The following is a 14,478-nucleotide window of genomic DNA, read 5'->3' on the forward strand; positions in this document are numbered from 1 at the left end:
ATTTACACATCATAGGAAAGTATGCCTTTTGTTGAACAGTTTTGCAAAGGACAACCAACTACTCTTTCAATGAGGTAACTAATCTTGGCTAATTAATCCCATAAATGGACACTCCTCTACTCCACTGATTGAGAGGCGGGGTTTGTTAGCTGTTGGAGATTCTGAGATGCCTATCCTTATGCAACATGAAAATTTATTTTCCCTACACTGAGTGGTCCAAGTGGCTGAACTCAAGAGTTGTGCCTCAGTTGGTCCACCTGCTCAGGCACATCCGTGTGAGCTGGTCATCACATCAGCCTCTTTCTCTGCGTTGGCTCCTGAGTTTTCTCTTGAAGGCAGCTTTGAACAGGGTACCTCGTTCCTGTTTGTCATGGACTCTTCTGGTTACACTTTGGGAACAGTTGGTCATTTTCCATAGTACAGTAAGTAAACAATAGGGACACATAACAATAGAACTTCTGGGTAGCAACAGAAAATGTCTTTCAGGAATGTTATTAATGAATTTTATCAGTATAATTTTATCAGTATAAATTTAAAGCTGAATTCTGTCTTTCCGTGAGCCCTAAACCTACGTCTGAATTGATGAGATTATTCTCTATTATGTAGTGATCCCTACAAGCTGTGACCCATAATATTAGGTCTACCATAGGTGGCTTCTGAAGGAAGCTGTTTCCATAAACTCTTGGCATTATTATTGCCAGAATAACTGGAACTGGATTAAAAGCTTTAAAAAATCCACAGAAATAAGCTTTGTGTCACTCCACATAAATGGGAACTCATACACACAGAGGTAGGAAGCAATATGCACTGGTTTGGTTGTAGTTTTCATAAATGTTTTCTTGTGCATATTTAGCCTTTGACCTCACATTAGGTCTTCTGGACAAGCCCAGACATGAGCTTGACTTTGACCTTTGGAACTGTTTGACTAAGATGCCTTAGGAAGGTTCCCTGATGTGGATTAGCCCGTAAGGTCATCTTCACAGATTATAAGGACAAACAGGTAGCTTAGAGGACTGTTATACAATCTGTGGTTCTGCGTTCCCTGTCCCCCTCCACCACATTTTATTATAGATCGCTTTCAAGGACCTGGTCACACAGGTTATTGCTTTTGGTGGACGACATACTCTTTTTCAATCCCCATGTTCCATCAGCTGGAGCAATCCATACTCTCTGTTCTAGCATGGAGTCTATTCAAAAGTCATCATGCTCGGAGAGAGTTTATTCAAGTGCTTCCCTCATCAAACATCTTGTAAGCAGTGTATATGAACACATATACCAGCAAATGCATGTATATTGTGAGTTGTTTGTGTTGGGGAAACAATATACCACAGATGGGTGGCTTTTTAAGAAAGGAAATTCTACTTTCACTGTTATGGGGAATGGACACTGTAAGAAGCCAGTAGAGTGGATGTCTGGCAAAGGTCTGCTTTCTTTTTCACCCATGACCTATTCTCACTGTGTCCTGGTAGGAAGAGAGGTCTGTTGCTTTCATCCCCTTACAAGAACACAAATCCCAACCTTGAGAGCTTTAAAACTTCATGACCTCATTATTTAACCAAACCTCCACTGAGTATCATCATCTTAGAGGTTAAGATTCCAAAATACAAATTTTGGAGGGATACACACATTCTGTCCATAATATGTGTTGTGTATTTATACATATATGCTCATTTTCCACAGGTGGAAATGCTGTCAAGGATAAGCGAAGAGATGGGAGAGATAGTTCAGTTGTTGCGACTGCTTAGTACTCTTGCAAATGACCCATGTTTTGTTTCTAGCTTCCACGTGGTGCCTCACCATTATCTGAAAGCTCAAGTTCTATGCTCTATTCTGCCCTCCATGGCTGCTATATGCCTAGGGTCCAGATACATTCATGAAGTCTCACATGCATACACATAAGTAATAAATCTTCATAAAAAGGATCAACGATAACAGGCATGTTGAATGAGATGTTCATAGGCATCATTTATAGTCATGTGAAATTCAGTTTCGTGTTATAAAGTGGGCTTATTACAGAATGTATACTAAGTCATTTCTGTAATGAAAAGCAATTCTGAGTGAAATAATATTTGGAGCATTATTTTAAAATGGATTCTATTTGTCTAGTGAAGTTCAGATGCCATCTGGATCAGACCAGGTAAAATCCCTTCAGAATCTCCCACAATAGCAAACAAACGCAGTCTGAGAATACCATTCATCTCAGATGACTGACAGATGAAACACCTAGAATTAAAATATTATACAGAATCAATCCCTAATGAAGAGGCATCGTGTACACTTAATTTCAACGTAATCTCATGATTTTATAATGTGGCTCACATGGGAAGTCTTCTGTACCTGCTATTTTGCTGATTCCCCAAGCTGATCTGAGTACGCTCCCCTGACAGTCCTTGCCTTCTCCTCCACTTGACAGGATGAGTCAATTTCAGATGTCAGCACACGGTGCATGTGTTGACTTTTTAAATTTCCATTTTGACACCCTAATGATCTCTCCATAGATTTACACTGAGATAATATTACAATTTTATTTGCATCTTAAAGTAGTTTTCTAATTTTGTGCTGCTACAGTGGTTATATTTATAATACTTTACTCTTGATATAATGTCATATATAGATTTGTGTATGTTTGTGTATGTGTGTGTGTCTGTGTTTGTGTGTGTGTGTGTATGTGTGTTTGTTTACATAACAAAGTCTCAATAAATGTTTCCTTGTCTAGATAACCAAATTAAACCAGTATTTTGTTATTTGCTGCTTCTGTCAATGACAGAGAGGATCAAAAGATCTATGTTCTCACTCTGCAAATTCCTCAGCTTGAGCTTGAGGGTACTTGCAGGAGGTAGGGCTATCTTGGAAATTTCAGCATTAGATATTCTGCAATGCAGACACCAGATGGAGAGATAATGGGCCCTGCAGGCTGCCTCAGTGAGGGTAAGGAGATGGTAGATAAGGTGCTAACATTTGAGGACTGCAAGTAATTTATTACTTAAGTTTCTGGAAAACACTATCCATTTCCTCTCTAAATCACCTCTACTCTTTATCTAGTAGTAACACACTGAACCAAGTGAATGCTAACAAAAAATGAAGCAGCCATCATTTTAATCTGGTCTTAACTGCTGGCTGCGTTTCAGATGACTTACAAAAGGCTTTGAAGAAGAAAGTGCTATTACCCATTTTATTTCAGGAGATATGGAAAAAGAGGTTCTTTGATTCGGTTATACAGAATGCATTAAATTATTCAGTAGGGAAATTATAGTTTGACTTCCAAAATAAATATTTTTGGTTAAACCTCTAGTTGAAGTTTTAACATTTACAATACTCTGTAAATGCTGCCCCATCCTCTCTCCCTGTCTCAATGATTCTAGCCTCATCCTAAGCATCAATATTTAGCAGCATCTTGACTGACAGCAGGGGTGGATCTGTATTCCTCTGCTGACTACCAGAAAGGACTAGGTCCTAATCCCAGCAGAGCAAGAAGGTAGGCTGGACTATTGATAAAGCTTCCACAATATTTGGCTCCCTCTCATTTGATGATGTCAGAGGTTCTGTCTACATGTTCACCAGACAGAAAGTCTCCTAGCCTTTTTTAGGCATTACAGATGAGGTCCACCTCGGGGTCTCATCATTGTTTCTTTCTCTATATGCCATGCTCCTTTACATTGAAACTCTCATAGCCTGCACAATGTCTCCTATTTATCCTTGATAAGGTGTCAAGTGAAATATTCTTGGATTATTCATTTGTAGAAGTTTTGATTAAAAACCTACCTTACTTGCCACTGCATTGAAATTTTTTTTTTGGTTCTTTTTTTCGGAGCTGGGGACCAAACCCAGGGCCTTGCGCTTCCTAGGCAAGCGCTCTATCACTGAGCTAAATCCCCAACCCCGCATTGAAATTTTTGGCTCCCCCAAAAGGTATATATTTTCTGTTGTGTACACACATATGACAGACACACACACACACACACACACACACGCACACACGCACGCACACACACACACACACACACACACACACACACACACACACACACACACACAAACTCAGAGATACCACCAGTATGATAGTAGTTCTTCATTTTCTCCCAATATGGTCTCTAACCACTGTACAGGACAGTCCTGAACAGTTCAGAGATTTCTAGCTTCCGGCCTTTGAGAGAAGGGGGAAGCATAACCAGCCATACCAGTCAGGGCTTGCTTTGTAGGTGCAGTAGGACATGAGAAGAAGATAAAGGAAAGGGGAAGGACTTAACAGAGCAGAGAGGGGTGAAGAAAGAGTTCTGATAAACACCTGAACTATAGTCAAATCTGTGCCTCCCTCCACGCTATGAAATAAGACCCTTGGCTCTTGTAATTGCTTCACCCTTTGAAGGTTTAAAGGTGAAAATTGTCAGTGTTGTAGAACAATATGTGCTGATCAGTACAGCCTTTCTCTTTGATTGTGACTTTGCAGGTTTCATAAATAACTACCCACCTGAGAACTTGTTCCTCTAGAGCTGAATTTTATTCTGATTTTTCATCCTTCTTGATTCTTATCCCTTTGTGCCAAAATTGTATTTTTCCAAAGCTGTTTTCAAAAGTGGTTTTGTTCTGATTTAATGGGCTCAGTTTCCAATGTTTGGGCTGAAATTGAGGAGAAGCTTTGTGAGAAGTGAATGCATTTGAATAGTGAAGTTTCCTGTGAGCAGAGATGAAGTATTGTTTCCCTCTGAAGCTGCCTCTGTTACTTTACTTCTGTGTTTCCTTCCATGTTCTTCTTTAAAACTTTCCAAAATGACATCAAACAGCCTGGATCCTCATGAAATAGAGCAAGTCCTTTTATCTGCAGGCAGGCTGATGGAGAAAGGATTATCAAGCAGAGGCAGCCCAAACCATTGTTCTTATAAAATATATTAAGTATATAAAAGAAAACTTTCTCTTTCTGTCTACTCACTGCTGTATGTCTACTCTCTATAAACCAAGATATGACCACACAAAACAGCAAAGCATAAATAACCACAAGAGAAGCTCATCCGAATGAAGATGCATCACTCAAGGGGGTAGACAATAATAGCAAAAAGAAGAAAACAGAAAGCAGAATTTATTGATGAACTATTTTCTGCTCAGCAAAACACCATCTTGTATACTTTAGATGTACCTGAAGTCATTCATGGTTTTACAAAGCCTCAAGGAATTCTTTATTCTATGAGAGGAGAACAAAGCTAAACCAAGTTACTGACAATGTTGAATAGCAAAGCCAACATTTGAATTCAGATATTCCTGACATGATAAACAACATCACTCACTTCGCCAAATTAGTATTTTTTCTGCATAAAAATTTTTTAAGAAGGTTTCTGTTTCTTACAGATGATAAGAGAGAAACAAGAAGATCAAATGTTCAGAGAAGGGAATAATCAGTAGTTGATTATCAAACAAACATGTAGTGGATAACTAATGTTCCTCTGGACCTGAGTGTTTCAGCACAGCTTAGTAATACAAAACATGGAATCTTAGCATCACAAAGATTTCTCTATATGTCAAACACTGGCCTTTCATATCTACATGGATTAATACATAACAAGCAACTGGGCTTCATTTTGTAACAGAGAGAGGAATGGTTTCTGGTGTGGGCTTAGTGCTTTGGAATTTGCGACATTCCTCTGTAATGTAATTTAGCCACCCTTTCTTGCCTGAGATGAACTTTGACCTAGTGAAAGTTTCTTGAGAAAGCGCACAGGAGCAGTTTGACAGTGTAATGAAGACAGCATAGTTAATAAACTGTGAAGCCAGATCTAGAACCTATTCTTCAGCCACCAAGACATAATTTTTCAGGCCATGTTGGCTGGCATCCTAATTGATCTCTGAACGGATGTAATGAAGATTTATTAAAGCAAAGAGTGAGCAATCTCTAGGGAATAGTGCAAGGAGCTTTGCCCTTGTTGGGGACTGTTCAGCTTTACTCTTATAAAGAGGTTGCTAATGTCTCTCTTCATTGGATAGTGTCTCATCTCTTATACTCCCACTTCAAAAGGATGCTTGGGAATTTATGTCTATAGATGTCCTGACATTTACTGTTCTTTTTCCATGTTCAGTTAGCTTTTATCTCTCCTTACCAATTCTATTTTGTTTTATTAGATTTGATTTCATTTCAATTTTTGGTGATTGAATCTTGTCAGTGTGAACGTGACCTCTCACAATCCAAAGGCCACATGCCCAGGAAGCTTTGACCTCATCACAATAACACAGAACAGCACACAGTTAATAAAGGTAGAAAGCGAAGGAGGATGCTCTGTTGCATTGTATTTTGATGAATGAATACAATTTGGTAAGAGGAGGGACAGAGAGTAAGAAGAGGAGACAGTGAAAGAAAAGGCAGAAAGAATAAGTGGGCCTAGTGTATATTGAGAAAAGAAACAAAAACTGAAATGTTCCTATTAAACCCTTTTTAAAAAATAAATTTGTGTTTATGATATGTGTGTGATATACGTGTGTGTGTCTGGATGCACTTACTCGTGTGTATGTGTATACTTCATAGGTACGTGAATGAAGATACACATGTTCCACAGTTTGTGTTAGGCCTTGCCTTTCACACAGTCTGAGACAGCTTCTCTTCTTACTTAGCATTCATATACCAGGATACCTGACATACAGTCTCCTAGCAATTATCCTGTCTCCTCATCCCACCTTGAGGTTGTAGATGTTTGCTACTGTTTCTTGATATATATGTCTTCTGTGGATTTGAACTCATGTCCTTTCACTTCCATCCCAGCGAGTCATAAAGCCACTGAGCCATTTTCTCAGCTCACCTGTTATACTCTGAAGGTGTCATACTACAGAATCTTTTCCATCTCTCTTAGCCCATGGTTTATTCACCTTCCAGTGCATATACCGTAGATATAACAGTTATTAAAATACCACAGAATTTTGCTTCCTAACTAGAAATGTGAACACAGCGTTTTGGAAGAGACTCAAGATGGAATAAAACCGAATGCAGAGTTTTGCCAGTTTGGTTTTCTAATCAAAGTGTTGCAAAAATTTCAAGGTGAATATACCTTTGGTACTTCAGAAAGCTCTGAAGCCACTGTCTTCAATAAAGTAATGACAGCTGTAGAATAGAACCAGGAGGATGTAGTCCTAATGTTTTGATCTTCAGTTGTTATCCTGGATACTTCACAACCAAAGGATGCTATCTTCCTCGCTGATATCTGTCTTCTAACATACACTAGGATACAACAAGCAAAGCTTGTGTATGCCTTCCTCCTCAACTAAACAGCCAAAGAAGACAAGGTTAAATAATTTTTCCAAGATCAATCATCTATGTTTTGGAAAAGAATCTTTAGAGTGAAGCTGTTAGTTGCTAACATTGATAATGGTTATTTTCTTTCAATTGTATGGTATAATTGCTCACTGAAAGTTTTACTTTTACCTGGGAATGTCTGCACATAGGTCCCTGAAATGGATGCAGCAATATCCTCCTGTCTCACTGATGTATTCATGCTCTTAGCTGGAAATAAGTTCCACTTTTCTTTTTGTTAGTGTGCTGATACATATACATATTGCTCAGATAATCATATAATCACTAATCAGATAATCAGATAATTCCAGCTACACTGTCTTTTTTTTGATTTGAGAAAAATTTATTTCAAAAGGTTATTAAATTAATTAAATACATCTTTGCCATAACCTTTTGAGAAAATGCCTGCCTTTCAAAGTGAAATATTTTGATAAGACTATGAAAAAGGGGTTTAAAACATTAAGTACAAGAATGACTGAAACTAGTGGTGAATTTTATCTTCCATTGGATTCACGTGGGACTGACATTGACCATGTTTTCCACAGGAACTTTCTACCATCTAGTACATTAATTAGACAGCCAACACTTGATGCTTCCACTTTTTTTCCTCGCTGGCTTATCTTTCTTTCCTACTTTCCTTAACCAAGAAACAAAATAATAACATTTCTTCTTACAACGTATATGTCTGAACACAGACATGATATGTCAAGGCGTTGCCTGTCATGCTGTCACTAGTGAGCATTAATGGAAACTTTTTTTTTACTTTATTTACTTTATATCCCAATATCAGCCCCATTTCTCAGTACTCCCTCACACATATTCTCCACCACTCCCCAACCCCTTCTCCTCTGAAAAGGGGAAGCACCCCTGGCTATCACCCTACCATGGCACATAAAATAATTGTAAGACTAGGCACATCTTTCTCATTGAAACCAGACAAGGCTGCCCAGTTGGAGAACAGGAGCCATAGGCAGGCAATAGATTCAAGACTAGCCTACACTTCAGTTATTTGGGGGCCCACATGAAGACTAAATTGCACATTTGCTATATATGTGCAGTGGAGGCTAAGCCCAACCTATACTTACTCTTTGGTTGGTGGTTCAATCTCTGGAAGGCCCCAAGGAGAAGGCCCCAGGTTAGTCGACTCTGTTGGTCTTTCTGTGGAGTTCCAGTCTCCTTTGGGTCCCTTAATCCTTCCCCAAGTCTTCTACAAGACTCCCCAAGCTCCATCTAATGTTTGACTGTGAGTCTCTGTATCTCTTTTCATTGGCTGCTTGGGTGGAACCTCTCAAATGACAGCCATGATAAACCCCTGTCTGCAAACAGAACAGAGTATCATTAATAGTGTCAGAGATTAGTTCTTGCTTATAGGATGGGTCTCAATTTGGGCCAGTCACTGGTTGGTTAATCCCTCTACTTCTGCTCCGTCTTTGTCCGTACACATCTTGTAGGAAGGACACATTTTGGGTTGAAGGTTTTGTGGATGGATTGCTGTCTATCCCTTCACTTGGAGTCATGCCTGTCTAATAGTTCACTTAAGAATCCATATCCCCCCATTGTTATCCCTGTCACCTAGAGTCACCCCCATAGTCATCCTGTGGCTTGCCACTCCTTCCTCTCCCACTCCCATGTCTCTGACATATCCTAGAGCTGCTCTCCCCAACTGCTGATTTTTGTTCTTTGTTCCCTGATTTCCCTACACCTGATCCTTCTGCCTTTCTCTCCTCCCCATCCCCAATCCCTCCCAGTTTTCTCCCTCCATCCATGTCCAATATCTATTTAATTTCCCATTCTAAAAAAGATTCAAGCATCCTCCCTTGGGCCCTCATTGTTATTTTGCCTCTTTGGTTCTATGGGTTGTAGTGTAGTTGTTCTACACTTTATGGCTAATCTCAATTTTCCAATGAGTACATGTTCTTTTGGGCCTGAGTTAACACACTCAGGATGATATTTTCTAGTTCTATCCATTTGTGTACAAAATTCATGGTGTCCTTGTTTTTTCTTTTTTTTTTCTTTTTTTTCTTTTTTTTCGGAGCTGGGGACCGAACCCAGGGCCTTGCGCTTGCTAGGCAAGCGCTCTACCACTGAGCTAAATCCCCAACCCCGGTGTCCTTGTTTTTAATAGCAGAGTAGCATTCCATTGTGTAAATGAACCACATTTACTTTATCCTTTCTTCAGTTTAGGGACATCTAGGTTTTTCTCTAGTTTTTGGCCAGATATATGGTTTTTACCGAAAGCAAAATTGCGGGAAATATATGGTGCCCCTACGGTGGTGTTGAAACTAAATCAGTGAGCTAACATAATAAAGCACATTGCTTCCTTACTCTGCTGTCCAGATGGTTTATAAATAGGAGAGAAAATGCGTATGTCTCATGAAGAATTTTAGTGAACTGAGACATGTCCTTGGACTTGAACCATGGTTAGTTATATGAGCCAACATGAGGAGACCCTGCAAGGCATAAGAGAACATTGCAAACACTATCTCGGTAGTTTGGGAACTACTTGCTCAGGCAAGCCATCTGATTTATAGGTACCAACGAGACCTCCCTGGAACATCCAGGTCTTTGCTCTTAGCTTGCCCTGATCCTGATTTAGTACTTCCTAGCACATACTGGCTGAGTGCATGGATTATTTTGCATGACAAACAGGTGAAAAGTTTTTTTGTGATTTTAATTACTTGAAACTTTAGTTTTAGGAGGTTTTCATATGTTTGTTTTTATCAATAACTTAGTAGGCTTCTGGTGTGTTATCCTCTCACCAATCTTGTGTACTGTTTAAAACCATGTACACTCTTCTACTACTACTAGTTTTCAAACCTGCATTTACACACCTTTATTTCACCAAGTCCTACACACTTAACCTCCATGTATATGTGAATGCACATATGCATAGAAAATCTGGATATGAGAGGTAAATGTCCATTGACAAATGAAAGGATACAAAAACTGTAGTACATGTTGTTAATGGAATTCAACTTAGCTGTACAGAAAAATTAAATAATAAAATTTGCAGGAAAATAGATAGATCTGGAAAGTAAAACTTGAGAAATGTAGCTCCTAATCATGACATTAGTACGTCCTTGTACACAGTGTTGGAGTTATTAAATGGAGTACTGAATGTGTGAGAAGCACCCATTGTCATGTACACACTCAGTGACGTGCACACAAGCAGTAGTCACCACAGCTGCTGTATGAGGTTTAAGTGTACAGTCACAGTCTCCAGTTCTATAGTTAGGTGCTTTATGTTAAGCTTCAGTTAAAAACAAGTGAGTGAAATCTCTAATATTCCACCTCAGTGTGCCTTCCTCTGTTTACATCTTATTTTTTACATTCTCTACACACAAAAGTCATTTTCTTCACTAATACAAAATGAGAGTAGACATAGAAAGACCCGAGTTAATTTGCCTCAAATGAGACAAAAATATCCTGACTGGATCATTGCAAAATATACTAGAAGTCATACGGAAAATAATTTATCAAAATTAGAAAATGGTTTACCTCCATGAGCAATAAGTCTTGTATGGCTATGTCAGGGTTCCTGACATATAACCATACTGATGGGCATCAAGCTCACTGAATCGCAAATGGAGCATCAATTTTCATTATCTTGATGTGTGCATAGCTTGTCCTTCATTGCACACACAGGACAGTCTTCTCAAATCAGACACCAGTAAATTGCATCAGAAAACCTCAAATGGTTCTGTCCTGGGAAAGACAACCTCAAGCTTATTTAGACGGACTACTTTGGCTTAGTTTGTAGGTGTGCAGTTTGCTCTTTTCTTCTCCCCTTTGTTCACCGATTAACCTCTTAGAGTAGAAGTTTAAAATGAAAGTTTTCCTTTTCCTCACACAACGCTGCGTTCTTGTGCTCTCTGTCATCCTGTATAATCTCAGGGTTAGAGGGCTTTTAGGCTAGCTTCATTGTTTAAGCCAGCTGTTTTCCAATTTTAGACGCCCCTTTAAAATGAACTAGTCTATGGGGGGAGGGCGGCAATGGTGGGAGGGTTGGGAGGGGAACACCCATAAGGAAGGGGAGGGGGGAGGGGGATGTTTGCCCGGAAACCGGGAAAGGGAATAACACTCGAAATGTATATAAGAAATACTCAAGTTAATAAAAAAAAAAAAAGAAAAAAAAAAAAGAACTCCTTTAATGAACATTTATGATACTCCTGCTTTTGTTTATTTGCTTTTGATACTCATTTTATAGTTTAAAGTAATTCTTCCTAATGGTGGCTGGGTTTACATCGTGTCTTCCTGTTTTTTATATCATTGTGTTGATCCCATCACTTTTGCTCTCTGGTTTGGCTATATCAACCAAACTACTGAGCTAAATTTATTCCCAACTAAATTCTCAGTCACTTGTCTCAGATAACTCCGTACGGACTGAAGCAAAATGCTTTAATACTTCTCCAAGGTTTCACCTCCAAATGGACAGGTCACAGGTCCATGAATGAGTAGTAATTCCTAACTGTTAAGTACAACCTGGCAGAGGTTAAAAGCAACTTTTCTTCCACGTGTGTGTGTGTGTGTGTGTGTGTGTGTGTGTGTGTGTGTGTGTTCATAAAATCTCCCCAAGGGGCTCACAGAGACCAGCTCTATCTATGTGGTATCATGGGGTTTACACTCTTAACACAGGCATAGAAATCTCATGTTGCAGTTGTAGCAGTATTCAGTTACTCATTCTTTGTTCATTCAGGCCATACACATTGAATGTCTACTCATGTAAGCATTGTATCAGATGTCAACCTTTATTTGTTGCATATCCCAAACACTTCATATATTTCTTATTGTGAATTATTTACAGTAATAGCTGTCCTTGCTAAAATTATTTTAATGTTCTATATTTCCACAAAATACCATACCTACAAATTAGTGTATCTTCTGTATAGGGATATGTGTAATCTTTTCTTTTATCCTCTATAGTATGAAATTAGTAAAATATTTAATAACAGTGATCATCAATAGTCCCTGGGGTAAATAACTTAATGTTTTTATTTTGAAGAGAAGACGTGGAAAAGTTTTATGACACCCCCAAAGCTTGAAAGCTGGAGCAGTTCTTGCTTCTCATAGGTCCATAAACAATGACCCCATTGTTCTTAAGTTCTCCACCTTAGACTTTACTGAAGACTTGGATTTGATTCTATGTATGCTTCATAAGTTTTTTTTTCTTTATTGGTTCAGAAATTAATCAGGAAGACAAAAATGTCCCTTACCTGACCTCAAACTAGTTAGACTGCTTTTTTTCCCCCACCATTTTAGCTTTCAAAAGCAAATTGTAATAGCAGTTGGGTTGTCACTGCTTTAATTTGATTTCTCCCCATGTTCTCCAGTTAGTATCCCAGTAATTAGAACCAACAGGTCCAGGGATAAAGATATAGATTGACACATATGGGGTAGCCATGTTATATTCCATTTTATGGAGACTGGGAATGGAAGAAAGGACTTTATGCTACAAGACACAGGACAGAAAAACCTGCAAAACTGTTCATGAGATGAGACCATAAACTGCTCTTAATTTGGAAAGTGAATGGAATTAGAATCTAATCAGGCAGAGGCCAAAAGCCAGGGCAAAGTGAACGGTGAGCAATTGGCAGATGCTGGTGCTAAAAGATAGATGCTCAAAATGAGCAAAACTTAATTTTCAAATAAGTAGAAAATTCCAATAAAATACTAAGTCTGCAACAGTTGGAGCAATGTTGGAAAGGTCAAAGAAATATACTTCAGAATAAGGTTCAAGGAATCCTCATCAAGATTTGTGGATGATTTTATCTGTAGACATTATTTATGATGGAACTATTTTTATAGTTTTAGTTATTTAATTAGCATTAGACCTTAGTCAAGGATATTTTCATCAGAAGACATTCTCTGAAAGATGGATGGGAAATTGTAGGTGATAAAATGAATGTAATGTTTTAAAACAGATGGTTTAAAAATGAACATGTTTTATTCATAGTGGGGGAAAACAATGAAAGGAATATTAAAAATAAAGAAAATAAAAGGAAAGAGCTTAAAAGCTGTGGGTTTTTCATAGAAGGGGTGGGATATGGTGTAGTAGAGGTAGAAAAAATATATTTCATATCAAGATCCTGATGTTAAAAATAGATCTATGTATAGTATCGATATTTAAAAGAGACAGATAAAGTGAAAGCCAAAACCTTAACAAGTCAGACACCAGATTAACAGACTCACATTTGGGCACATGTTGAGAGATATGTGGGGTAAAGGCAAAATCAAACAATGCATAGCTACTGCTGGAAAGAACCAGATTATCATATGTACACAAAACTATTATAATTGACTCATTTTTATTTTGCCCTTGGAAAAATCTTAACTGATTTATGTGTCTCTCTTTTGACAAATATCAACAATTCATTAACAAACAAGCTTTGCACATAACACATTTCACATAAATTAAGCCAGTTGTTAAAACTGTTTTGTCTCTATCATTGAACTATGGTCTAATGTTCTGTGAAACTGTCACATGACCCATGTTTCTTTCTCCTTTTCCTCCTCAATAATGCAAGTAGCCCTGAGTTAAACATGGCGATATTCTGTGATTATGAAACACTTAATTAACTGAGTAATCTTTTGAAAGTAAAGGTAAACAGAAGATTAAAATCTCTATCAATCACCCTTCGATTGTTTTTCTATTTTTAGTCTGGCTTTATTTTAGATTTTCAAAGCTACATCAGTAAGAAAAATTGATGCCATACGTGTAGGAGAAATAAATAAAAAACCTCATAGACGAGAAAGATTAACATACAGCTTTAATAAAATACAAAATGACAGGTGCTGAGCTATCGCAATCTTTTACTTAGAGAACTTGTCTCCTATGATTAATTTTGCATCAATTTTCCTTTTATCTATTGTTAAATTGTTGGTATGTGGAGGTTAGCTATAAAGATAATGCAACTAGCTATAAGAAATTCTTACAAATATTGATGACTTTTAAGACTTAAGGTGGGAAATTTGTGAGATGTTTATTTTCTCTCCTCCTTTATGTGTGTTGCTAAAAATGTTCAAATTAGGAATTGAAAGTCAAGAAAGAAAAACAATGCCTGTAAACACCTACCTATCTAATGTTAGGAAGATTAAAGAAAGTCTGATAGAAACTCAACCATGCTATTTCTCCCACTTCTGAAGTGTATTTCTCAAGTTTTCTGATGGTTCTCTATCACTTAAAATAGAAAGGTATTTATTTTACTTAAAGA

At 38.0% G+C, this 14,478-nt stretch overlaps 1 long non-coding RNA gene across 1 annotated transcript in view; it reads right to left on the reverse strand.

Annotated features, from left to right (window-relative positions):
* Positions 1-14,478, reverse strand: part of LOC103693082 (uncharacterized) — a 47,415-nt gene that overhangs the window by 18,123 nt on the left and 14,814 nt on the right. Inside the window, exons 3-4 of the long non-coding RNA XR_015637715.1 lie at positions 8,353-8,583; positions 4,469-4,617 (exon numbers count right to left, since the gene is read on the reverse strand). This is a non-coding gene — a long non-coding RNA (uncharacterized LOC103693082). The remainder of the gene's footprint in view (positions 1-4,468; positions 4,618-8,352; positions 8,584-14,478) is intronic.

The sequence above is a fragment of the Rattus norvegicus genome, chromosome 14 (assembly GCF_021556685.1).
Source record: "Rattus norvegicus strain SHRSP/BbbUtx chromosome 14, alternate assembly SHRSP_T2T, whole genome shotgun sequence".
Classification (NCBI taxonomy): domain Eukaryota; kingdom Metazoa; phylum Chordata; class Mammalia; order Rodentia; family Muridae; genus Rattus; species Rattus norvegicus.